Below are 24104 nucleotides of genomic sequence, written 5' to 3'. Positions count from 1 at the left end.
AAAAACGGAAGTTAATTTCCGGAAATCTTCAGGAAATGGCGGCAAAACATTGATATAGATACTGAAAGCATTTTTATACATACCAATGCAGACACGTTTCTTAGTCCCATCTCTATTTCTTTAGGCCCATCTTTTACATGGTCTTTTATATAGAATTTTATTTTTATTTACTTTTATTTGATATATATCTTATCTCTTTTATACATTTTATTTTCTTAAATTTCTAGATTTTGTTAATTTTTATATTTATATTCACTTTTATTTATATTTATTTTCACCCATACTCTTGAGGCATATACATTTTAATTTAGATCTCAGGAACATGTGCTTGCCACCAATTCCTGAAGATTTCCGGAACTGAACTTCCATTTTTTCAAATAAGTTCTATTTGAAGAGCTAAATCCAGCCTAACATACATTCTTGACAAAGCACCCTATACGGAGCGAAACGCGTTGGGTTGAAGTGGGACCAGGCACAAGGGCACTAGCTGGAGCTAGTGGGACGCAAGAACCAGCAATCGGCAGGTGTCTGACGTCATCAGGAGGCGACTCATCTGAACCACGCTATATAATACATACACATACATACATACACGCAAACCTTACACACCCATCTACTTTATGTCACACATACATTACACACACTTACCTTACACACACACACCCATCTACTATATGTCACACATACATTACACACCCATCTACTTTATGTCACATACATTACACACACCCATCTACTATATGTCACACATACATTACACACCCATCTACTTTATGTCACACATACATTACACACACAACTACTATATGTCACACATACATTACACACACAACTACTATATGTCACACATACATTACACACACTTACCTTACACACACACACACCCATCTACTTTATGTCACACGTACATTACACACACTTACCTTGCAGCAGCTGGGGGTTGTAGACCTGATAAGGATGGGACCTGGCAGGTCGACATCATATCATTAGGCCCCTTCCCCTAGCGGCAAAATGCCGCAATTCACAGGTTAATTGAGAGGGGGCAGAGCTAAATGATGCAATTCTAATGGAATCGCGTCATATTGGCTCCACCTCCTCCCGATTGACCAGCAAATCGCAGCATTTTGCCGCGAGGGGGTGGGGCTTTAGAAGATGGTGCCTGCTCTCCAGTCTGTCAGGGGGTGTTTCTGAGTACTCAGAAACCCCCCCTGCATGCGCTAGTGCACACTGAGTGGCGCTAATAAGTGGATGATGTATTATAGGATGGAGGTAAGGAGAAGGTAGTGAGTGGGGCCAGCATGGAAGGATGGGGAAAAAGGACGCCGTTATAGAGGAGCCTTGACGTTGGCCGATGCTTAATCAGATATTTGCAAATGTATGTAACTAATACCTCTGAATTCTGTTATCATGTAGGATTCAAGTATTTCTGCCAATAATGCTGCAGTGTGCTGGAGGGAATATCCCTTTTTTTTCTCTAGGATGGGGGAAAGGGCAGGGTAGATGATTAATTAATTAAGTGATAAGTGTGTAGGTGGTGAAGGTGGGTAGGTGATGAGTGGAGGTGATGAAGGTGGGTAGGTGATGAGTGAAGTGATAAGGGTGGGTAGATGATGAGTGGGCAGGGGATGACTGGGGGGATGAGAAGTGTAGGTAGATGGTGAGTGGGAGAGATGAGGATGGGTGGGTGATCATTGGGGGATGAGGGTGGGTAGATTGTGAGTTAAGGGATTAGTAGGGTGGGTACATGATGTGAGGAATGAGGGTGCGTAGGTGAGTGGAGCTGATGGTGAGTGGAGGTGATGAAGGTGGGTAGGTAATGAGTGGGAGTTGATGATGGTGAATTGGTGATGAGTGGGTGGATGAGCAGATTGGGTAGGTGATGAGTTAGAGGGATGAGGGTGGGTTAGTAGGTAGATGATGATTGGGGGATGAGCAGGGTGGGTAGATGAGGAATGGGAGGGATGAGGGTGGATTAGTGGCTAGGTGATGAGTGGGAGGATGAACAGGGTGGGTAGGTGATTAGTGGGGGGATGAGGGTGGGCTGAAGGTGAATGGGAGGATGAGAGTGGGTCAGTGGGCAGGTGGTGAGTGGGGGGGGATGAGCAGGGTAGGTAGATGTGAGTGGGACAGATGAGGGTGGGTTAGAGGGTAGGTGATGAGTGAGGGATGAGCAGGGAGGGTAGGTAGATGGTGAGGTGGGTCAGTGGGTAGATGAGTGAGAGGGATGAGCAGGGTCAGTGGGTAGATGATGAGTGGGCGGATGAGCAGGGTGGATTAGTGGCTAGGTGATGAGTGAAGGATGAGCAGGGAGGGTAGGTAGATGATGAGTGAGAGGGATGAGCAGGGTGGGTCAGTGGGTAGATGATGAGTGAGAGGGATTAGCAGGATGGGTCAGTGGGTAGATGGTGAGGGGATGAGCAGGGTGGGTCAGTGGGTAGATGAGTGAGAGGGATTAGCAGGATGGGTCAGTGGGTAGATGGTGAGTGAGGGGATGAGCAGGGTGGGTCAGTGGGTAGATGGTGAGTGAGGGGATTAGCAGGGTGGGTCAGTGGGTAGATGATGAGTGGGGGGATGAGCAGGGTGGGTCAGTGGGTAGATGATGAGTGAGAGGGATTAGCAGGATGGGTCAGTGGGTAGATGGTGAGTGAGGGGATGAGCAGGGTGGGTCAGTGGGTAGATGATGAGTGAGAGGGATTAGCAGGATGGGTCAGTGGGTAGATGGTGAGTGAGGGGATGAGCAGGGTGGGTCAGTGGGTAGATGGTGAGTGAGGGGATTAGCAGGGTGGGTCAGTGGGTAGATGATGAGTGGGGGGATGAGCAGGGTGGGTCAGTGGGTAGATGATGAGTGAGAGGGATTAGCAGGATGGGTCAGTGGGTAGATGGTGAGTGAGGGGATGAGCAGGGTGGGTCAGTGGGTAGATGATGAGTGAGAGGGATTAGTAGGATGGGTCAGTGGGTAGATGGTGAGTGAGGGGATGAGCAGGGTGGGTCAGTGGGTAGATGATGAGTGAGAGGGATTAGCAGGATGGGTCAGTGGGTAGATGGTGAGTGAGGGGATGAGCAGGGTGGGTCAGTGGGTAGATGGTGAGTGAGGGGATTAGCAGGGTGGGTCAGTGGGTAGATGATGAGTGGGGGGATGAGCAGGGTGGGTCAGTGGGTAGATGATGAGTGAGAGGGATTAGCAGGATGGGTCAGTGGGTAGATGGTGAGTGAGGGGATGAGCAGGGTGGGTAGATGGTGAGTGAGGGGATGAGCAGGGTGGGTCAGTGGGTAGATGGTGAGTGAGAGGGATGAGCAGGGTGGGTCAGTGGGTAGATGGTGAGTGAGGGGATGAGCAGGGTGGGTCAGTGGGTAGATGCCGCACACCAGCTGTCAGTGAGCTGGTCCCCCCTCCCGGTTACACAGGGGCTCAGGTCTCCATGGTAACCCCCAGGCAGGAGGACAAGGTACGGCCGATCACAGCGTGAGGGGAAGATCTGCAACATATGGCGGCCAATCAGATTCCGTCTATCAGGAGCAGCCTAACCTGCTAGTCAGTGTCCCTGCTTCCCTATTGGTGCTCTCAGTTGTCTGTCAGCGGTGAGTCCGCGCCCTCCTATGTCTCCTGTCTGCCAGGCTGCTGTGAGAGGCGCACGGGGAGCAGCAGAGCCCAGCCCAGCCCAGCATCCTCTGCCAGCAGCGCTGCACCCACAGCAGGTGAGTGTCACTATGCGGTGCATCCCCAACCCTCAGTGCTCTGCATCCCCAACCCTCAGTGCTCTGCATCTCCAGCCCTCAGTGTTCTGCACACCTATAACACTGTGCGCTGCACTGTCAACCCTATCCCTCTGTGTTCTTCCCCCCTAACACTCTGTGTGCTGTCCCCCATCCTTCTGTGTACTCTGCCCCCTAACCCTCTGTGCTCAATACCCCCAACTCTCTGTTCTTCCCGCCTAACCCTCTGTGCTCTGTCCCCCATCCTTCTGTGTGCTGCACCCCCAAACCTCTGTTCTTCCCCCCTAACCTTCTGTGTGATACCCCCTAACCCTCTGTGCGATGCCCCCCTAACCCTCTGTGCGATGCCCCCCTAACACTCTGTGCGCTGCTCCCCTCACCCCTGTGCGCTGCCCCCTAACCCTCTGTGCGCTGCCCCCTAACCCTCTGTGCGCTGCTCCCCTCACCCCTGTGCGCTGCCCCCTAACCCTCTGTGCGCTGCCCCCTAACCCTCTGTGCGCTGCCCCCTAACACTGTGCGCTGCTCCCCTAACTCCCTGTGCGCTGCCCCTAATCCTCTGTGCGCTGCCCCCCTAACCCTCTGTGCGCTGCCCCCCTAACCCTCTGTGCTCTGTCCCCCATCCTTCTATGTGCTGCACCCCCAAACCTCTGTTCTTCCCCCCTAACCTTCTGTGTGATACCCCCTAACCCTCTGTGCGATGCCCCCCTAACCCTCTGTGCGATGCCCCCCTAACACTCTGTGCGCTGCTCCCCTCACCCCTGTGCGCTGCCCCCTAATCCTCTGTGCGCTGCCCCCTAACCCTCTGTGCGCTGCCCCTTAACACTGTGCGCTGCTCCCCTAACTCCCTGTGCGCTGCCCCTAATCCTCTGTGCGCTGCCCCCCTAACCCTCTGTGCGCTGCCCCCCTAACCCTCTGTGCGCTGCCCCCCTAACCCTCTGTGCGATGCCCCCCTAACACTGTGCGCTGCCCCCTAACCCTCTGTGCGCTGCCCCCCTAACCCCCTGTGCACTGCCCCCGTAACCCTCTGTGTGCTGCTCCCCTAACCCCCTGTGCACTGTCCCCTATCCCCCTGTGCGCTGTCCCCTAACCCCCTGTGCGCTGCCCCCTAACCCTCTGTGCGATGCACCCCTAACCCTCTGTGTGATGCCCCCTAACCCTCTGTGCGATGCCCCCCTAACCCTCTGTGCGATGCCCCCCTAACCCTCTGTGCGATGCCCCCCTAACACTCTGTGCGCTGCTCCCCTCACCCCTGTGCGCTGCCCCCTAACCCTCTGTGCGCTGCCCCCTAACCCTCTGTGCGCTGCTCCCCTCACCCCTGTGCGCTGCCCCCTAACCCTCTGTGCGCTGCCCCCTAACCCTCTGTGCGCTGCCCCCTAACACTGTGCGCTGCTCCCCTAACTCCCTGTGCGCTGCCCCTAATCCTCTGTGCGCTGCCCCCCTAACCCTCTGTGCGCTGCCCCCCTAACCCTCTGTGCTCTGTCCCCCATCCTTCTATGTGCTGCACCCCCAAACCTCTGTTCTTCCCCCCTAACCTTCTGTGTGATACCCCCTAACCCTCTGTGCGATGCCCCCCTAACCCTCTGTGCGATGCCCCCCTAACACTCTGTGCGCTGCTCCCCTCACCCCTGTGCGCTGCCCCCTAATCCTCTGTGCGCTGCCCCCTAACCCTCTGTGCGCTGCCCCTTAACACTGTGCGCTGCTCCCCTAACTCCCTGTGCGCTGCCCCTAATCCTCTGTGCGCTGCCCCCCTAACCCTCTGTGCGCTGCCCCCCTAACCCTCTGTGCGCTGCCCCCCTAACCCTCTGTGCGATGCCCCCCTAACACTGTGCGCTGCCCCCTAACCCTCTGTGCGCTGCCCCCCTAACCCCCTGTGCACTGCCCCCGTAACCCTCTGTGTGCTGCTCCCCTAACCCCCTGTGCACTGTCCCCTATCCCCCTGTGCGCTGTCCCCTAACCCCCTGTGCGCTGCCCCCTAACCCTCTGTGCGATGCACCCCTAACCCTCTGTGTGATGCCCCCTAACCCTCTGTGCGATGCCCCCCTAACCCTCTGTGCGATGCCCCCCTAACCCTCTGTGCGATGCCCCCCTAACCCTCTGTGCACTGCCCCCCTAACCCTCTGTGTTTCCTGGGACCGTAGCCCAGCGATTGCTGGTGCAGGATATAACATGAACCCTTGGGCTGCCGGGGTAGAAGCTGAGGTTACCTGGTTCTGTCACACACATACAGTGAGCACCCGGCATTGTCTCATCCCTTCTCTTACACAGCATAGGGTTAGTATGAGGGGTCCGTGTACTGTACATCTCTTCTGACTGACTGTAACAAGGTATGAGGCCACTCTGTGCCGGTTTATAGCGTGAAAGCTTATGGCTTAGACAAACCGTGGCTGTTGTGGGACTACAAGTCACAGCATGCCCCGCCAGCTCTAGTAGCTCTACACAAGCTGAAAAGCCACCACCTGCCAATTTCTGGTGCCAGAGTTGGGTAATGAGTCACAAGCTGGCACGAGTCAGTAACTGCTAAAGTTATGGTCGGGAAGCTGACTGTGGGTCATGGCCTATGTATTCATTCATTATTATTATTATTATTATTGTATACATTTATTTGGATGGACCAACAACCCTTATGTACTATAATACTGTGTAGTCATTTTTGCTGTGACATATCATGAAGCTACTGTATAAGGGAGGCAGCGATTTGGAATGACATTAAGACACCTAATACTTCGACATCTTTGATTTGTTACATGTCTCTGTATGATCCTGCATGTCATGTATGTGCCCGCAGCCCTGGCATGGAGCGTATAGTGTATAGTAGTCATCTGGGCACAGTGACATTACTGAGGGGTCTGCCATCCATGGCACACAATACTGGCTCCTTGCCTTGGGATGGCCAGGAGGCCTGTGGTAGTGACTGGAGAGAGGGGAGGGGGGCTCTGCCGTGTTAGAGGGATGGGAGGCGGCTGGGATTCTTTGTTGAGGAATAGGTGGTGGTCTCTGGGAGCAGCTGTGCAGCCAGACGTCATAGTGCTGGAAGACACCCAGCATCTGCGATCGGCTACCTGTCCCTGAGAGATGCAGTATGTCAGTCTTCATTAGCCATCATTGTTACTGGCAAAGTGACCAGTATGGGCAGGAGCTGCCTGCTGCTGAGTGTATCCCCCACATGTCCTATAAATGGTGCAAAATCCAGGATTCTGTGCGAGTGCTTTGCTTAAACGGGTTCTACCCAAAGGCTTACACTCTTTTATAAACGTACAGACACAAGGCTGCCTTGCCAGTCACCTGCGCTGGGTCTATCTGCCAGTTACATCAGTTTTGTAGGGATTATTCCTCAACTTCCATTTGTCCCCTTGTTCATTTATGCTATAGAATATGCTCCCTCCCTCCATTCCTGATTCTTATTGAACGGTTTCTCCTGAGCTGTGCTGTGCATACATGAGCCTTCCCTAGCTGGCTTTCCAGAGGACCAAACAATATTCAAGCAATGTCTCTTTATTCAGTAATGACTGGTGACTCCGGCCTCTGTGATGTCACTCGTACCTAGTGTGTGGAATGGCTGCCCCCTCGGGAGAATGGGTTGAGCCCACAAATTGGCTGCCTATGCGGGGGAGGGGCAGTGGGTGCACATTAAGACCCTACAACACTTTTGCTGCCCCACTGTAACCATTTGCTGTTTTGTATGTTTGTGAAAGTGATGTCTATGGCCACACTGTAAGGGCGCATGCACATAATTGTATATTAATTGTATATGGTTCATCACTGTGTGTAGATTTCATCACTTTATTTTCCCAGTGTGTAAGCTGTATGGGGTACCAGCGCCTGTTGTGTAAGCTGTATGGGGTACCAGCGCCTGTTGTGTAAGCTGTATGGGGTACCAGCGCCTGTTGTGTAAGCTGTATGGGGTACCAGCGCCTGTTGTGTAAGCTGTATGGGGTACCAGCGCCTGTTGTGTAAGCTGTATGGGGTACCAGCGCCTGTTTTGTAAGCTGTATGGGGTACCAGCGTCTGTTGTGTAAGCTATATGGGGTACCAGCGCCTGTTGTGTAAGCTGTATGGGGTACCAGCGCCTGTTGTGTAAGCTGTATGCGGTACAATAGCCTGTGTGCAGCAGTTGCTGTCCGTTGTGCTGAAATGCTTGGTCACATTGCATGATAAAGCAGCAGAGACACACAGAAGTAGGGATCACTGATCGCTGTGCAGAAGGCGTATTAGAGCCCTATTCAGAGTCTGCCTTAAGTGCAAAGTGACTTTTTTCCTTCGCTGTGATCTTTTCGCATTCCATGTGTTTTCTTTTTCTCAAGTCTGACTTCTGACTTGAGATTTGCTGCGACTCGATCTTAGGGTATTAGGGATTCCCTCTTACCATCAGTAACTGCCTGTTACAGACTCCGCCCACTTTTCTGTGGTCAGGTTACATGCTGCCACCACCAAACTCCTACAATCTGCACTTGGTACTGCTTACTTTCTCCCAAGCTCCTTCACTGGCACCTGGAACTGCTTCCACCCAAGCTCCTACACTGGCACCTGGAACCGCTTACTTCCACCCAAGCTCCTACACTGGCACCTAGAACCGCTTCCATCCAAGCTCCTACACTGGCACCTGGAACTGCTTATTTCCACCCAAGCTCCTACACTGGCACCTAGAACCGCTTCCACCCAAGCTCCTACACTGGCACCTGAAACAGCTTACTTCCACCACCAAACTCCTACAATCTGCACTTGGTACTGCTTACTTTCTCCCAAGCTCCTTCACTGGCACCTGGAACTGCTTCCACCCAAGCTCCTACACTGGCACCTGGAACCGCTTACTTCCACCCAAGCTCCCACACTGGCATCTAGAACCGCTTACACCCAAGCTCCTACACTGGCACCTGGAACCGCTTACTTCCACCCAAGCTCCCACGCTGGCACCTAGAACCGCTTCCACCCAAGCTCCTACACTGGCACCTGGAACCGCTTACTTCCACCCAAGCTCCCACACTGGCACCTGGAACCACTTACTTCCACCCAAGCTCCTACACTGGCACCTAGAACCGCTTCCACCCAAGCTCCTACACTGGCACCTGGAACCGCTTACTTCCACCCAAGCTCCCACACTGGCATCTAGAACCGCTTCCACCCAAGCTCCTACCGCTTACTTCCACCCAAGCAGGTACACTGGTACCTGGAACCGCTTACCATCAGTAACTGCCTGTTACAGACTCCGCCCACTTTGCTGTGGTCAGTTTACATGCTGCCACCACCAAACTCCTACAAGCTTGGTACTGCTTACTTTCTCCCAAGCTCCTTCACTGGCACCTGGAACTGCTTCCACCCAAGCTCCTACACTGGCACCTGGAACCGCTTACTTCCACCCAAGCTCCTACACTGGCACCTAGAACCGCTTCCATCCAAGCTCCTACACTGGCACCTGGAACCGCTTATTTCCACCCAAGCTCCTACACTGGCACCTAGAACCGCTTCCACCCAAGCTCCTACACTGGCACCTGGAACCGCTTACTTCCACCCAAGCTCCCACACTGACACCTGGAACCACTTACTTCCACCCAAGCTCCTACACTGGCACCTAGAACCGCTTCCACCCAAGCTCCTACACTGGTACCTGGAACCGCTTACCATCAGTAACTGCCTGTTACGGACTCCGCCCACTTTGCTGTGGTCAGGTTACATGCTGCCACCACCAAACTCCTACAATCTGCACTTGGTACTGCTTACTTTCTCCCAAGCTCCTTCACTGGCACCTGGAACTGCTTCCACCCAAGCTCCTACACTGGCACCTGGAACCGCTTACTTCCACCCAAGCTCCTACACTGGCACCTAGAACCGCTTCCATCCAAGCTCCTACACTGGCACCTGGAACCGCTTATTTCCACCCAAGCTCCTACACTGGCACCTAGAACCGCTTCCACCCAAGCTCCTACACTGGCACCTGGAACCGCTTACTTCCACACAAGCTCCCACACTGGCAATTGGAACCGCTTGCTTCCACCCAAGCTCCTACACTGGCACCTGAAACCGCTTACTTCCACCCAAGTTCCTACACTGGTACCTGGAACCGCTTACTTCCACCCAAGCTCTTACACTTGCACCTGGAACAGGTTACTTCCACCCAAGCTCCCCCACTGGCACCTGGAACCGCTTACTGCCACCCAAGCTCCTACACTGGCACCTGAAACCGCTTACTTCCACCCAAGCTCCTACACTGGCACCTGGAACCTTACTTCCACCCAAGGTCCTACACTGGCACCTGGAACTGCTTTCTTCCTCCCAAGCTCCTACAGTGGCACCTAGAACTGCTTACTTCCCCCCAAGCTCCTACACTGGCACCTGGAACCGCTTACTTCCACCCAAGCTCCTACACTGGCACCTGGAACCGCTTACTTCCACCCAAGCTCCTAAACTGACACCTGGAACCGCACACTTCAGGATGTGTGTGTGGGCACGCTACTACTACACTTCCTGGATAGTGCCGGCTAAATTCCACTGGTCCCTAACCATGGACCAGTCTCTGCACGGTAGTTGGCAGAGGGCCTTTGGGGGTCATCCAGGAGGCCACTCCATTTTCATGGAGGAGGGCCCTGATTCATAGCAAACGCTCTGGTCAGAGCGTTCGGCTCTGAATCAGGCCCTTAGTTTGGAGACGCTGCGTAGTCTTAAGGCAAGAGGTTTATTGCTCAATGTTATGAAAAAGACAATTCCTCCACAGCATACAGGTATCCGCCAGAAGTACAGACCTCTCTGAGGCCAGAGGATATCTAGTAGATATCAGGTTAGTGATGATGTAATAATATGATGTCACTGTGAGTGGAGAGCAGGTTAGTGATGATGTAATAATATGATGTCACCGAGTGGTGAGCAGGTTAGTGATGTAATAATGTGATGTCACTGAGTGAAGAGTAGGTTAGGGATGATGTAATAATATGATGTCACTGAGTGGTGAGCAGGTTAGTGATGATGTAGTAATATGATGTCACTGTGTGAAGAGCAGGTTAGTGATGATGTAATAATATGATGTCACTGAGTGGAGAGCAGGTTAGTGATTATGTAATAATATGATGTCACTGAGTGGAGAGCAAGTTAGTGATGATGTCACTGAGTGGAGAGTAGGTTAGTGATGTAATAATATGATGTCACTGAGTGGAGAGCAGCTTAGTGATGATGTCACTGATTGGAGAGCAGGTTGGTGATGATGTAATATATTATGATGTCACTGTGAGTGGAGAGTAAGTTAGTGATGTAATAATATGATGTCACTGAGTGGAGAGCAGGTTAGTGATGATGTAATAATATGATGTCACTGTGAGTGGAGAGTAAGTTAGTGATGTAATAATATGATGTCACTGAGTGAAGAGTAGGTTAGTGATGTAATAATATGATGTCACTGAGTGGAGAGCAGGTTAGTGATGATGTAATAATATGATGTCACTGTGAGTGGAGAGTAAGTTAGTGATGTAATAATATGATGTCACTGAGTGAAGAGTAGGTTAGTGATGTAATAATATGATGTCACTGAGTGGAGAGCAGGTTAGTGATGATGTAATAATATGATGTCACTGAGTGGAGAGCAGGTTAGGGATGATGTAATAATATGATGTCACTGAGTGGAGAGCAGGTTAGTGATGATGTAATAATATGATGTCACTGAGTGGAGAGCAGGTTAGTGATGATGTAATAATATGATGTCACTGAGTGGAGAGCAGGTTAGGGATGATGTAATAATATGATGTCACTGAGTGGAGAGCAGGTTAGTGATGATGTAATAATATGATGTCTCCTGTGTGTCCCTATGTAATGCAGAGTAGGGGGGTCTCCTGTGTGTCTCTATGTCATGCAGACTAGGGGGTCTCCTGTATGTCTCTTTATTATGTAGACTAGGGGGTCTCCTGTGTGTCTCTATGTCATGCAGACTAGGGGGTCTCCTGTATGTCTCTTTATTATGTAGACTAGGGGGTCTCCTGTGTGTCTCTTTATTATGTAGACTAGGGGGTCTCGTGTGTGTCTCTTTATTATGTAGACTAGGGGGTCTCCTGTGTGTCTCTTTATTATGTAGACTAGCGGGTCTTCTGTGTGTCTCTATGTAATGCAGACTAGGGGGTCTCCTGTGTGTCTCTATGTAATGCAGACTAGGGGGTCTCCTGTGTGTCTCTATGTAATGCAGACTAGGGGGTCTCCTGTGTGTCTATGTCATGCAGACTAGGGGGTCTCCTGTGTGTCTCTCTGTAATGCAGACTAGGGGGTCTCCTGTGTGTCTCTATGTAATGCAGACTAGGGGGTCTCCTGTGTGTCTCTATGTAATGCAGACTAGGGGGTCTCCTGTGTGTCTCTATGTAATGCAGACTAGGGGGTCTCCTGTGTGTCTCTATGTAATGCAGACTAGGGGGTCTCCTGTGTGTCTCTATGTAATGCAGACTAGGGGGTCTCCTGTGTGTCTCTATGTAATGCAGAGTAGGGGGTCTCCTGTGTGTCTCTATGTAATGCAGAGTAGGGGGTCTCCTGTGTGTCTCTATGTAATGCAGACTAGGAAGTCTCCTGTGTGTCTATGTCATGCAGCAAGGGGGTCTCCTGTCTCTATGTAAAATGCAGATTTGGAGGAAAAACAATTCCTAAAGGTGTTAAGATTGGGAAAGCCAAACTGGTTTCATGCATAGATGTTTGAAGGATGAATCATACATGCCTATTCTCCCAAAAGTTGTGGGAGGCTCCCGATTTTTCGGGTAACCCCCCTGCTCCCCCGGAAGAGTAGGAATATCTTCCGCATCCACACACTTCCTAGTGAAATGGGCAGGATAGGGAGATTTTACGGGGAATGCTGCAAACATGTAATCTAGCCCCGCCCCCTACTCGCAGACCCACAAATCAAGGCTTTTTCCTGTGGTGGGGCGGGACCTAATAACGTATACAGTCCTGCCCCGCCCTCCGAAGATGTCAACAGCTTCTTCCGGGCAGGAGATTTATAGAGTTGGCAAGTTTGGGATGAATGCATTTTACCAGTTCCTGTGAACTGTAAGATATATTTATTTATATTTTTGTTAAGGGACCCCTGTAGTGCTGTGTGTAAGAATGGGATAAAAATAGAGCATGTAAGCCTGCAAGATAGATATCCGCTGACTCTCAGAGAGGTCTGTACTTCTGACAAATACCTGTATGCTGTGGAGGATTTGTCTTTTACAAAACATTGAGCAATAAACATCTGGCATTAAGACGATACATCTGCTTGTGTCATGTGACCCCCAGAATAGTGCAAAACACTCTTCCGTTCTCCGGCTGTTCTGGATTGAGCCCAGTGTCTCCAAGCTAAAGACCTCTGCCAGCTATCCTGCACAGACTGGTCCATGGTGAGGGACCAGTGGATTAGCTGACACTATCCAGGAAGTGTTGCAGCAGTGTGTCCACACATACCCAGAATTAGGTGGTGCATAGGAGCCTGGGCGAAGTGTTCCAGGTGGTGAGGTAGGAGCCTGGGAGAAGTGTTCCAGGTGGTGAGGTAGGAGCCTGGGAGAAGTGTTCCAGGTGGTGATGTAGGAGCCTGGGAGAAGTGCTCCAGGTGGTGATGTAGGAGCCTGGGAGAAGTGCTCCAGGTGGTGATGTAGGAGCCTGGGAGAAGTGCTCCAGGTGGTGATGTAGGAGCCTGGGAGAATTGTTCCAGGTAGTGAGGTAGGAGCCTGGGAGAATTGTTCCAGGTGGTGAGGTAGGAGCCTGGGAGAAGTGTTCCAGGTGGTGAGGTAGGAGCCTGGGAGAAGTGTTCCAGGTGGTGAGGTAGAAGTGTTCCAGGTGGTGAGGTAGGAGCCTGGGATAAGTGTTCCAGGTGGTGAGGTAGGAGCCTGGGAGAAGTGTTCCAGGTGGTGAGGTAGGAGCCTGGGAGAAGTGTTCCAGGTGGTGAGGTAGGAGCCTGGGAGAAGTGTTCCAGGTGGTGAGGTAGGAGCCTGGGAGAAGTGTTCCAGGTGGTGAGGTAGGAACCGGGGAGAAGTGTTCCAGGTGGTGAGGTAGGAACCGGGGAGAAGTGTTCCAGGTGCTGATGTAGGAGCCGGGGAGAAGTGTTCCAGGTAGTGAGGTAGGAGCCTTGGAGAAGTGTTCCAGGTGCTGAGGTAGAAGTGTTCCAGGTGGTGATGTAGGAGCCTGGGAGAAGTGTTCCAGGTGCTGAGGTAGAAGTGTTCCAGGTGGTGAGGTAGGAGCCTGGGAGAAGTGTTCCAGGTGGTGAGGTAGGAGCCTGGGAGAAGTGTTCCAGGTGGTGAGGTAGGAGCCTGGGAGAAGTGTTCCAGGTGGTAACGTAGGAGCCTGGGAGAAGTGTTCCAGGTGGTGACGTAGGAGCCTGGGAGAAGTGTTCCAGGTGCCAGTGTAGGAGTTTGGCGGTGCAGAAAGTTACACACCCACTGCGCGGTGGGCGGAGTCAGTAACAGGCAGTTACTGATGGTAATATTCCAAGATCCAGTTGGAGTAAAAGTAATCTATTCGCTTGGCGAGGCGTAGTCATCCGGTCATAGCCTCACACCTGCGTCAGGAAAGCTATATCATGCTCCTTGCACATGGACAGGACATAGAGGCTGTAGTACGCTGACGTAGTTCGGCTGCATTCTCAGACTATATAGGAGTGAGCACAGCAGCAATCATTGGGCGATGCTGATTAATGACAGTGTTACAGTTTACCCGATTAGCATAATGCGCTACACGCTGACTACTAGGGAATGTGCTTGTTAATGTCATATGTAAAAGTATACATGTATGTCCTTTCTCTCCCCATGCATCTGCGTTTGCACAGACGTATCTAGGTCACAGTTTACCGTGCATGTTGTTGTTGGTAGATGCGATGACCCCGGCAATATATCTTTGCCAGCATGTTCTCTATGTCTCAGTATATAAGTGGTGGGGGAGATGGCTGTCGTTTCTCCTATGCAGCACACTGCCTGCGTGTCAGTGGAAGTTTGTACATTATTAAGCAAAGTGCTTGTGCCTCACGTCCGCTGAGGACAGGACTATGCCAATACGAGATAGAACATTATATTGATGAATCTGAACCTCCTGTTATACTATGTGTAATATGTAAAGCCTATCGTGTGCACTAGTCCCTGGGGTAAGGAAGCCTTGATAACTAATGTGTATAGGCTCAGCTAGGTATGCTATCCTGTGCCCAGGTAGCCAGGGAGTCTCCCCCTGTCAGCCCCATAAACCCCCCTCTTTAAGCGGGTCTGGTATAACTAGTCAGCATTCAGAAGGTGGACATGGACGTTACGTCAACACCTGATATGTTGACATACTCTTAGGTCGACATGGTTAAAATGTCAACATGTTCTAAAGGTCGACACGTAACCTGTTAACAGGATGTCGACATAAGGTTTTTTGTCATTAGACGGCCGGCTCCTGTGATTCGCTGCTGTGCCCGAGGAAACCGCATTGGATCACTCTGAACGACCATCGGTCAACTGGGTAATATTCAAGTTACTCAGAATTACCAGTGTTTTCACGCTACTGCAGCCAGTGAAGCTGCGTCGGAAGACGCCGACACTGACCTAGTCGCATCGACGCAGCCCCCGTTTTTTTGGACACTGGATATCGCTGCCCTTTCCCCGCCCCTAAGTGACTGCAGCCTGTCAATCATGATGAGGCTTAGGGGGTACTGTGAGCGATATTGCAGACACTGATCGGCACAGTAGTACATATGCTGTGCATGTGCCAATCGGTCGCCGCCGATGTTGTACGCAAACCATTGGGTTACTGTACAGCTCTGAGTCAGGCCCATAGTTAGTTAACCTCACCTGCGCTCACCTGTATGCGTATTTTGCACTGGTGTCGCAGACCCCGGCATAGACACAGTGCACCATACATAGGAGCTATAGAGTGCCATGGGCAGGAATGTAACGACATTAAGACGTTGACCATTTGCGTCTCCGGTAATTGGCACTGGCCATTTCGGGATGAGGAGTACAAAGGCCACAACAGGAGGCAAGATCCGGACAGGGGGCATGAACTCCTCTGCAGGAAGACCACAGATGGCAGCACCGGATGAGTCTTACCAGGAGGCTGCTGCCTGACAAGCGTACATGAGGATAGGGCGATCTCAGGCACCAGATGAGTCTTACCAGGAGGCTGCTGGCTGACAAGCGTACATGAGGACAGGGCGATCACAGGCACCGGATGAGTCTTACCAGGAGGCTGCTGCCTGACAAGCGTACGTGAGGACAGGGCGATCTCAGGCACCGGATGAGTCTTACCAGGAGCCTGCTGCCTGACAAGCGTACGTGAGGATAGGGCGATCGCAGGCACCAGATGAGTCTTACCAGGAGGCTGCTGTCTGACAATCGTACATGAGGATAGGGCGATCTCAGGCACCGGATGAGTCTTACCCGGAGGCTGCTGTCTGACAATCGTACATGAGGATAGGGCGATCACAGGCGCCAGATGAGTCTTACCAGGAGGCTGCTGCCTGACAAGCGTACATGAGGATAGGGCGATCGCAGGCGCCAGATGAGTCTTACCAGGAGGCTGCTGCCTGACAAGCGTACATGAGGATAGGGCGATCGCAGGCGCCAGATGAGTCTTACCAGGAGACTGCTGCCTGACAAGCGTACATGAGGATAGGGCGATCGCAGGCGCCAGATGAGTCTTACCAGGAGGCTGCTGGCTGACAAGCGTACATGAGGATAGGGCGATCGCAGGCGCCAGATGAGTCTTACCAGGAGGCTGCTGCCTGACAAGCGTACATGAGGATAGGGCGATCTCAGGAGGATGTGTTTATGCACAGTTGGCAACATGAAGGATACTGTGAGTCTGGGGGGCTCTAATTTACTAGAGAAGATCCTTAATTGGTCACAGGGGGAATCCAGGTGCCAGGAATGAGTAATTAGATTGCACAGATGACTCAGAGCCCGCCCACAGCGGGAGAGCGGGTGTCTGATCAGTAAGGCAGAGAGACCATGGTGAGCACCCAGTGTATACAGCGAGTACATTGGGGGCTGAGGGCAGAATGTGACAATGGAGACCCCTCACATGTTAGTTGTGGTACATAGATAGCAGGTGATTGCAAACACAGATTTTGTTGTCATTAGGATTCCCTCATCTCTGGCAGTGATGAAAAGATCACACTACTTTTACATACATGTTCACGTGTGATGTACGCTTGGAACAGCTTGTAAGTAAATTAATTAATTATGGAAGCTTTCTATTAAGTGGCAGCATAGCCATAAAGGTCAGCATGTCTGGTCGCTGTGCCCGTCTGTTACACTCATGGTGTGCCCGTCCTGGTGTGTTACACTCATGGTGTGCCCGTCCTGGTGTGTTACACTCATGGTGTGCCCGTCCTGGTGTGTTACACTCATGGTATACGGGCAGGATGGACCATTCACGGTAAGATGTATAGTGTTGTGCGCCTGCGTCTGATTATGTGCTCTCTGTGACGATATTCCCGTCTTATACTGACACTTACGCTGAACTTGCCGTGTTGTGTACCAGACTCGTGTGTGATCTTCCTGTATGGGGGTAGGGTCCATGTGTCCATGTCTAATGATGGGGGCAGGGATGCCTGTATGATTTGTGCTCGCTCCTTACATTATAATATATTCTTAGCATTTATATATGAGATGACACAAAGGGTTCTGTAGCAGCTTGCATAGGGGTGTGGAGATAAAACCATAGCGCCTGATTCTGGCATGTACACCGTAGTACAGTCGCTGCGTCTTTGGATGACCCAGTTGATGCGTCTTTGCTGCGTCCTTGGAGTGATCAGAGGATGCAGCATCGGGTGACTGTGAGACCATCGGTCATCTGAGTAACCTTCAGGGGACTGAGGATGCAGCTGAAGCCAGAGAACTTGCATTCAGGGATCAGCCACTGGCTTCAGCACACTCAGAGAAGAAGGGGCAGCACACCCATGGTTTGTGGGATGCTGCATGACGCCACCCCCCAAACAGCCGCAGTCTGTCATTTAGGCTGCGGTATCCTGGCACTTGCAGATGGAAGTCTGCACATGGGCAGCGCAGGTCTCCCTTCCTGCGCAGTACAGATTCTATGTATCAGTATATGCACGGTTACAGGATGAGCAGAATGCAGTGTATCAGTCTGTGCACGGTTACAGGATGAGCAGAATGCAGTGTATCAGTCTGTGCACGTTACAGGATGAGCAGAATGCAGTGTATCAGTCTGTGCACGGTTACAGGATGAGCAGAATGCAGTGTATCAGTCTGTGCACGGTTACAGGATGAGCAGAATTCTATTTATCAGTCTATGCACGGTTACAGGATGAGCAGAATGCAGTGTATCTGTCTGTCCACGGTTACAGGATGAGCAGAATGCAGTGTATCAGTCTGTGCACGGTTACAGGATGAGCAGAATGTAGTGTATCAGTTACATGTGCCGCTGTGGCTCTGTGCCTGATTGGCTCTCAGTGGTTATGCTAGCTACCTGGACTCTGGCTGCTATGTGCAGTTACTCACCTGTTGGTAGTCTCGGTACCTGAACTCAGACCTCAGCAATCTTCCAGAAAGAGGAAGTCTCAACATAAAAATTTTGAGTCTGCCTTGTCCATTTGTTTTCAGTTCCTCTTAGTCCTGTTGGGGTGTCCGGAGTCCACCCTCAAGGGGGGAGGGTACTGTTAAATGTGCCGCTGCGGCTCTGTGCCTGATTGGCTCTCAGTGGTTATCCTAGCTACCTGGACTCTGGCTGCTACGTGCAGTTACTCACCTGTTGGTAGTCTCGGTACCTGAACTCAGCCTGAGTGACCAATCACAGGAGACCTCTCCCTTCATTAAGGATCCTAGTCTGTTCCTGCCTGCCGGTGATATTACCAGTTTCTGCACCTAGTGGAGACTCACGTGGTCACTGTATGCTGTGCAGGTCCTCGCTCCTCGACCTTTGTTCCTATGTGCAGTATCCTGCCATTGTATACCCTCGCTCATAGACTCTGTCCTCGGTGTCCTGTCCCTGCCAGTCCTACTCCTGTGTCCTGCTGGATTCTGCCTGTTCCAGTGTCCATTCCTGCTACGTGTTTACCAAGACTCTCCAGCTTACCTTCTGTGTCCCCTCCGGTTATTGTCTAGTCCAGCGTGTACCTGTGGATTCATCCTGCCAGGTCAACTAGATAAAGTCCTGGTTCTGCTACAACCTCCAACCTGCATTCACCTGGCAGTGTAACCATATCAAGTACTGGTTCTGTTACAAAATACCACCTGCATCCTGAGTAACTGGTCTGCCACAATCCAAATCCATTTCCAGCATTGCAGGTTCCACAGTATTCCCACCTGCATCCTGAGTAGCTGGCCTGCCACAATCAAGGCCATATCCAACATTGCTAGTACAACAATATTCACACCTGCATCCTGAATAGCTGGCCTGCCACAACCAAGTTCATATACAGCATTACAGGTACAACATTATTCCTACCTGCATCCTGAGTAGCTGGCCTGCCACAACCAAGCCCATATCCAGCATTGCTGCTTTGACAATGTTCCAGCCTGCATCATGTAAAGTTGTCCTGCTACAAGTCCAGATCTGCATCCTAGCTGATTTGTGCATATCCCCCTGTGCCAGGTGCTTACTTCCAGCAGCGGCCTCCAGCACACTCCTGCATCAGCTATTAACCCCTACCTTGCTTGCTGCTTCACTCCAGGTAAATAATTTTCTGTGGATCCCTGCCTAGTGCATGAGCCCCATCTGCGAGCTCTAGGGGTCTCCTACAAATAGTGCAGGTACATTCATAACATTATCACCGGCCATTCACTGGAGTATAGCAAGATGAGTCCAGCTCTGCAAAATCCGGTCCAGTCTTCACCCTCAAGCCAGGCCACCTCAATTCAGAATCCGGATGAGGATCCAGTTCCGGTCTTGTTCAGCAGATTGAAAAGCTGTGAAGCCATACAAATTCTGACATCACAAGCCTTCCTAGGGCTATCCATCAGTGTAGATGCTCTGCAGCAGCAGCAGATTTCTGCACATCATTTTTGTCCTGACAATTCTCAGCTTTGTCAATCATGTGGTCAAAAAGTTTATGGCACCTTTCGAAGTGACTGTTCTCTGCCCCCTAAGTTTTCCAGTAAAGGGAGTCTTGAACAACTGAGGATTTCAGGCTCCTGTTGAGCAGTTGATGACATCACTCCATGAAGAAAAGTCAGCAAGTTTCTGAATTATTTGGAAGTTCTTCGGATGCCACAAAAGTCGCTTCCCTATTTACTGAGGCAGAAAAGACTACAGATTCTGGTTCCCCCTAGCCTAGGGGTGACTCCTTCCGTGCTGTCAGAAAGGAGATTCCAGAGTTTTTGGCATCCCAAACCTTCTGAGGCTGGGCGCCAGCGACTAAAGAACGACCCGCTATGCATGTTTTGTGAGAGCGCAAGTCACTTCATTAAAGACTGCTCCTTCCGCAGCTCAAGAAAAAGTGACACTCAACATTTTGAGGTACACAGACTGACCTGTCACCTCAAGTGGTCATTCCAAACTTCCAATAATGGTGCCAAAAGTTCCCATGAAGGGGATCAGGTCTATAACTGGGGTCCTCTGACCCGGAGCCCCAAGTTAAGATTTGGGAACCAAATGAGGAAATGCAAACCTCCCATTCCCAGGGTAATCCCTGATCCTATAGCCCTAGGAGATACATCTAACACAGCCATTTGTGGAGGGCCAATTAGTTCTACTGCTCCGAGTGGTGCATTTAATTTGTCAACAACCTCTGGAGAGGTCCTAGCCAGTGACCAATCTCCAGGAGGAGTACCCGATGTACAGAATCCCGAAAGAGTGCCAGAGGTCCCAGAGGTGTCTGCTGTGCCAGAGGTCCCAGAGGATCCACCCATGTCTGCCTTGCCTGAGGTGCCGACTCCAGAAGGGAGTCTGAAATACTAACCCCACATATTGGGGATAATGTCCGGTTCCTTGAGGGGGTATCTAAGTCTCCAGTTCCAGGAACAATATCTGGTCTGTCTACCCCAGGAGGGACATCAGATTCTGTGGCCTTAGAAAAGACATCTGTTGTCAAGTCTAGTCCTGTAGCCCCTGGAGAGGTATCTGATTCTGTGTGAAGTCCTGAAGCCTCAGAAGGGGCATCTGTTTTCAAATCTAGTCCTACAGCCCCTGGAGGGGTAACAATTCCAGCTGAGGCCCCAGGAAGGAGGGTAATTCCTCACGAGTTCCCAGAAGGGGAGACTCCAGTTGAGACCCCAGGAGGGGTAGATCCTGCCAAGTTCCCTGTAGGGGAGATTATAGTCAAGACCCCAGGAGGGGTAGATCCTGCTGAGTCTCCTGAAGGAGTGATTCAAGTCAAAACCCCAGGAGGGGTGTTTCATCCCTTGTCTCCAAAACAAACTTCTAAATGTCCAGCTTCCGGAAAGACTTCCAAATATTTACCTTCTGAAAAAGCTTCTAATCTGTCAGTCCTGGGCGGGGCAACACACCCTGTAAAGTCTGGAAAGAAATACCAACCAGTTATTTCGGCAGAGAATTCACATCATCCTCCTAAAGACTCTCAATCCATTGTTCTGAACCAAGACCCTGACCTAGTCATTTTTGATGGAAAATTAGAACAATATTATGGTCTGTTGCTTCAGTGTCTAGAAATAGCACCTCTTCTTACTCAAGCTGAGACCATTTGATGCTTGACTATGTCCTTCACAGGTTAAGCCATTTATTTGGTCCAATGATCCTATTCTTCAAGATTTACAAGCCTTCAACAATGCTGTTATAAGAAGACTTGGTGGTCCTGATTATAAACCTTTCTGACTCTTCTGGAAGTTCTGCCTTGTCTGACAAAGAACCGCCAATCACTGAACTCAGAAAATCTTTAATTAAGCAATGAACCAACAAAAAGAGTCAAGCTTTTAAGAACCAGGTTTCTGAGGACTTTCAGTCTTAGGTCAATCACAACACAGTGTTATCTTCAGGGTCTCCAACCAGGAAGATAACTGTTGGCTGTGCCGCTTTGTCCTCATCTTGTCAAAGAGTTTTAAACAAATCTGATCTATTTTATCCAATACCCGTCCAGGCTATTGGGCATTCTGCCTTTGCCCAATCTAATCATGTTTCTTTTCCGGTACCATCTGTCTCTGAGAAGAACACCGTAATCCTTCCTTTTGGATGTGGATTCTAACTCTGATTACAACTCTGAAGCCGAAGAAATTCCTTTGATTGAGGGTACCATCAGTTCTGACAATATTTTTGGACTTACCATACTCAGACCTCAGCAATCTTCCAGAAAGAGGAAGTCTCAACATAAAAATTTTGAGTCTGCCTTGTCCATTTGTTTTCAGTTCCTCTTAGTCCTGTTGGGGTGTCCGGAGTCCACCCTCAAGGGGGGAGGGTACTGTTAAATGTGCCGCTGCGGCTCTGTGCCTGATTGGCTCTCAGTGGTTATCCTAGCTACCTGGACTCTGGCTGCTACGTGCAGTTACTCACCTGTTGGTAGTCTCGGTACCTGAACTCAGCCTGAGTGACCAATCACAGGAGACCTCTCCCTTCATTAAGGATCCTAGTCTGTTCCTGCCTGCCGGTGATATTACTAGTTCCTGCACCTAGTGGAGACTCACGTGGTCGCTGTATGCTGTGCAGATCCTCGCTCCTTAACTTTTGTTCCTATGTCCAGTATCCTGCCATTGAATACCCTCACTCATAGACTCTGTCCTCGGTGTCCTGTCCCTGCCAGTCCTACTCCTGTGTCCTGCTGGATTCTGCCTGTTCCAGTGTCCATTCCTGCTACGTGTTTACCAAGACTCTCCAGCTTACCTTCTGTGTCCCCTCCGGTTTGTGTCTAGTCCAGCGTGTACCTGTGGCTTCATTCTGCCAGGTCAACTACATCAAGTACAGATTCTGCTACAACCTCCAACCTGCATTCACCTGTCAGTGTAACCATATCAAGTACTGGTTCTGTTACAAAATCCCACCTGCATCCTGAGTAACTGGTCTGCCACAATCCAAATCCAATTCCAGCATTGCAGGTTCCACAGTATTCCCACCTGCATCCTGAGTAGCTGGCCTGCCACAATCAAGGCCATATCCAACATTGCTAGTACAACAATATTAACACCTACATCCTGAGTAGCTGGCCTGCCACAACCAAGTTCATATACAGCATTACAGGTACAACATTATTCCTACCTGCATCCTGAGTAGCTGGCCTGCCACAACCAAGCCCAAATCCAGCATTGCTGCTTTGACATTGTTCCAGCCTGCATCATGTAAAGTTGTCCTGCTACAAGTCCAGATCTGCATCCTAGCTGATTTGTGCATATCCCCCTGTGCCAGGTGCTTACTTCCAGCAGCGGCCTCCAGCACACTCCTGCATCAGCTAGTAACCCCTACCTTGCTTGCTGCTTTACTCCAGGTAAATAATTTTCTGTGGATCCCTGCCTAGTGCATGAGCCCCATCTGCGAGCTCTAGGGGTCTCCTGCAAATAGTGCAGGTACATTCATAAAAGTATCAGTCTGTGCACGGTTACAGGATGAGCAGAATTCTATGTATCAGTCTATGGATGGTTACAGGATGAGCAGAATGCAGTGTACAGTATCAGTCTGTGCACGGTTACAGGATGAGCAGAATTCTATGTATCAGTCTGTGCACGGTTACAGGATGAGCAGAATGCAGTGTACAGTATCAGTCTATGGGCTCTATTTACTACAATCCGCATTGGTAATGCAGATTGTAGTGTGATATTACCGAGTGAATTCAGGCAATATCACAGGGATTTACTACAAATCCCTTGCAGGGACAGAGCTTGCGATAAAGCTCTGTCCCTGCTAATCCCCTTCGGAGCCTTATCATGGTATTTTCGCAAAAAATACCGTGATTAAGTGCCCACGCATGCGCCGACCGTTCTCCGCAGCTACCCCCCCTCCGGCGCTAAGCCCTGCCCCCCAGCGCTAAGCCCCGCCCCCGCGATTGCGGGACCCCCCCTCCCTTACTTACACTTACCTGCATGCTCCAGGCCTCCGGTGATGTTCTCCATTCCTCCGGTCAGGTGATCTCCCATACTGCACTGGGGCCCGATCACCTGATGACCGGGCAGCAGTGCACTGTGGGGGACCAGCTGACCGGAGGGGAGTCATCACCGGAGGCCCGATCACCGGTCCCTGGAGTCAGGTAAGTAATTTAATATTTTTTTTCTTTTTTTTTTTTTTACAGTAATCAGCGTGTGGTCTGTTTAGACCACACAGCTGATCACTGGGGCCGGCTCCCGGCTCTGCTTTCCCCGTTAGAGCAGGGCAGGAGGCCGGTAACCGGGGGATACCCTGGATAACGCCACCTCCAGGTGGCGTTATTATCACAGGGCTTTCCCCGATATTTTTTCACATTTTATTTTTAGTAACTATGGTCAGATCACATTTCCCATTACAATTATGGGATATGCAATCTGCTTACTAAAAATAAGTGATACTTAGGGGTTGGAGTAGAATTTTACGAATTCTACTCCAATTGCCCTGTA

The 24104-nt window shown here is 50.8% G+C and overlaps 1 protein-coding gene across 1 annotated transcript in view; it reads left to right on the top strand.

Moving 5' to 3' along the window:
* Positions 1–3614: 3614 nt before the first annotated feature.
* Positions 3615–24104, top strand: part of DPYSL5 (dihydropyrimidinase like 5) — a 180999-nt gene continuing 160509 nt past the window's right edge. The window contains exon 1 of the mRNA XM_088448835.1: positions 3615–3696. The gene's annotated coding sequence lies outside the window, so the exon portion shown is untranslated. The remainder of the gene's footprint in view (positions 3697–24104) is intronic.

Source organism: Taudactylus pleione, unplaced genomic scaffold (genome assembly GCF_031769625.1).
Source record: "Taudactylus pleione unplaced genomic scaffold, aTauple2 ptg000467l, whole genome shotgun sequence".
NCBI classification, from domain to species: Eukaryota; Metazoa; Chordata; class Amphibia; order Anura; family Myobatrachidae; genus Taudactylus; species Taudactylus pleione.
The sequence above is the reverse complement of the archived record's forward strand: the minus strand, read 5'-3'. Positions and strand labels throughout refer to the sequence as shown.